The sequence below is a fragment of the Lygodium microphyllum genome, chromosome 5 (genome assembly GCF_053477565.2).
Source record: "Lygodium microphyllum isolate KBCC chromosome 5, Lygodium_microphyllum_v1.1.10, whole genome shotgun sequence".
In the NCBI taxonomy this organism is placed as follows: domain Eukaryota; kingdom Viridiplantae; phylum Streptophyta; class Polypodiopsida; order Schizaeales; family Lygodiaceae; genus Lygodium; species Lygodium microphyllum.
Genome location: NC_141139.1, coordinates 151847144 through 151850394, shown reverse-complemented (window position 1 = coordinate 151850394; position 3251 = coordinate 151847144). Strand labels below are relative to the sequence as shown.

General features: G+C 34.5%; 1 non-coding gene across 1 annotated transcript; it reads right to left on the bottom strand.

Moving 5' to 3' along the window:
* Nucleotides 1-2611: 2611 nt before the first annotated feature.
* TRNAL-UAA (transfer RNA leucine (anticodon UAA)) lies at nt 2612-2694 on the bottom strand. The gene has a single exon. It is a non-coding gene; the product is annotated as a tRNA-Leu (tRNA).
* Nucleotides 2695-3251: the final 557 nt, after the last annotated feature.

Genomic DNA, 3251 nt, shown 5'->3' with positions numbered 1-3251 from the left:
TCAATGACCACAAGAAAGAAAGACTGGGAGAAATTAGAGAATTGAAAAATAGGTTCATTTCAAAGTATGAAAGGATTTTTGCTGACTAGGGTCCTAATAGGAAACAATATTTTTTTACCAATAACATATTCAAAGGTAAATCAATCAATGGAAAATTTCTTATATATATATATATATATATATATATATATATATATATATATATATATATATATATATATGTAAAACCTAGCTAATTCAAAAAAAGATCTAACTTCTTAAGATTAGGCCAATCTTTTATGGTCAGGATTGTCTTAGGATCAAGTGTTATACCTTTATAGAAACTATATCTCCCAAATATTCAATTTGATGTTGAATGAATGAACTCTTATTAGGAGTTGCATATGATAAAACCTTGATAACCTAGAAAAATTCTATTTATCATCCATGTAAACATGGCTGGTGGATTAGTAAGACCAAAAGCTAGAACAATAAATTCATAGTGATCAAATTGTGTCCTAGAAATTACCTTAAATACATCACTTGAATCCATACGAATTTGCTAATATCTTGATTTCAGATCTATCTTGCTAAAATTTTGGCTCCCCTAAGTTCATTAAGCAAATCATCAACTCTAGGGATAGGATACTGATTTTTAATAGTTATTTTGTTTAGTATTCTATAATCAATGCTAAATCCTACTTGTGGCTAAGGAATTGACTAAGAACATAAGCCCAATTTGCACATTTGATACTTTTTTTTTCAAACAACAAAACATGTATACCAAAAGGAGAAGAATTAGAATGAATTAAACATTTGTTTAATAATTCAGTCACTTGTCTTTGGATTTCTTTTTTATGCAAAGGATTGTGCCTATATAGAGCTTTGTGCAGCGGAGTTAATACCAAGAAAAAGTTTAATTTTGTTATCTAATTCTCCTCGTGATGGTAGTAACTCAAGTGGGTAATCATATGCAAAACAATGTTTATATGAATCTAAACACTTTTTCTATATGGGCATCCATGCAGAAACTTTAGACTCACTTTAGTAAAAAATCATGCATGCTTTGCATTGTTTTCTAAGTGCTTGCTCAAACTATGTGTGACGAATCAATGGAAATAATTTAATTTTAGGGTTATTAGTCAAATAAATTATTTATCCTTGAAATTCAAAAGTTATTGTGTGAGTGGAATAATCAATGGTAGGATGTAATTCATGTCTAAAAGGCATACTAAGGATAATGTCTGATGCTTGGAGAGATACAATTTCAAAATCATGTTTCTCTTTATATGTATCCATAGAAATTTCTAATGCCTTGAAATGGAGATTTAACCTTTTACAATGAAGGACTAGTTTCTGGTTAAAACCTCCTAACTATGTTTTTCGAGATAAAATCATGAAAACTACCATCGCCATACAAAATATCACATCTAATCATGCATAGAACCTTTCGTCTCCAATAGAGTATGTGTCCTTTAGTATAGGAAATAAAAAATGTTTCTTTAAACCTAGGTGAGTGGGTTGACAAAACAAGTCGCTACTAGGATGGGCACTTGATTATGAGAGAGAGAGAGAGAGAGAGAGAGAGAGAGAGAGAGAGAGAGAGAGAGAGAGAGAGAGGCCAAACTAGCCTATGAGACCCAACAATTTATTCTAATATATACATCAGTTGCACAAAAGAAAGGAAAAGCTAAAGTAGAGCTAGAGTGGTAAACTTGATAAAACCATGCTAGACTACTCTAGATCTATGATTGTGATAAGCAATACTAAGATACATGCACTTATATATCACGAGAGAGCACAAAAATAACTTGACTCAAATGAGGAACTCCTTGTTGTGAAGATGATTGTCTATGAGTCATTGAAGCACGATGGATATAACCTTCTCACTAAGATGCGAAGCTAAGCACACTTGAAAGTGCAAAATGGGCTTGGATTTGTCCATAGGAGTGGTCTCTATGTTGCTTCTTGGGGCATAGGTGATGGGCTATGGATCAATGTGACTCTATCCAAGATAACCCTACTAGCATAGGTGCATGTCCCTAAATCTAGGGTAAGGGGGCCAACTATTGACCACCTATGGAAAACGATATATTTTTGGGGGGATTTCACCTTTTACAAATTTTTTGAGATTTGAATATATGAATATGTAGGGGATGTCAAGAGGAATTGAGTGGGTTTAACATTGAATTTTTTGTTTAAAAAACATTTTATGATCTTGGGAGTTATGGCATACTTGATAGCTAGTAAGTTGACACTTTTTAGCAAATCAATAAGTGACACACCCAAGCAAGATTCTCAACATATTCCTTTAAACAAAAAAAACACATCATTAACTCTAAAGTGTTTGGTTTTTGACACTTGTTTTGCATATGGCCCCTTTACCCTTGAGGAGGAGAAATGTAGGATGTGGGATGTTAATAAAAAAATGAGTCTTTGGATATAAAAAAGTGTGACTAATTAGTATATTGCATAAAAATAGATAACTAAAGACAAAATATCCTAAAGTGAATTAAAGGCAAGAAAACGTAAAGGGTGAATCAAACCATCATGAAAGGCGAAAGTTCTTAAAGTGCGACCACGTTAATGGATCATTTATGAGAGGGCGAAACGCAAAAAGTAGTTGAATAAATGCCGACTGTGGGGTTCGAACCCACGCGCGCTACAGCGCAGGCGATCTTAAGTCGCCCCCCTTAACCACTCGGGCAAATCGGCCCGGTTGGGTAAGTGATAGTTTTCAGTAATTGATAAAAAAATTATTGGTCACATGCCAACAAACCCACCTTTGCTTCTCGAGGTGCTGCGGCGTGTTCATTGGACAAGCTGCCACGTCGTTGAGTATTCTGTGGATTGATTCAACACTTAATGTATGTGCAAGGAGAGAGATGATATGACGGCAACGCTTTCATCCAAATTGTATTTTAATATGCTGCTTGAACAACCCTCATGATGCCCTTGTTGATTGACACAAAGAATTCAAGCTCATCGTTCCTTCTCTCTACCAACAAAGTATGTGATTCTTCTCCTTCCAATGAAGCGCCCCCCCAAAAATCACACTCCGATCTTTTCGAGTAAAAGCTAAAGATATTCATATATATATTGTGTTAGGCCAACCCTCCACTTGATGTGAACAACAACGGTTATGAAGCCCTTATATCCAAGGCATGTGGTCACACACATACTTAAAAAACCTTAATTGAGCTTGGTTTTACATGAGTTGGAAATTTTCCAAAAGCAACAGGAAAATTCCATAAGGCTTGTCTTCAATTCAA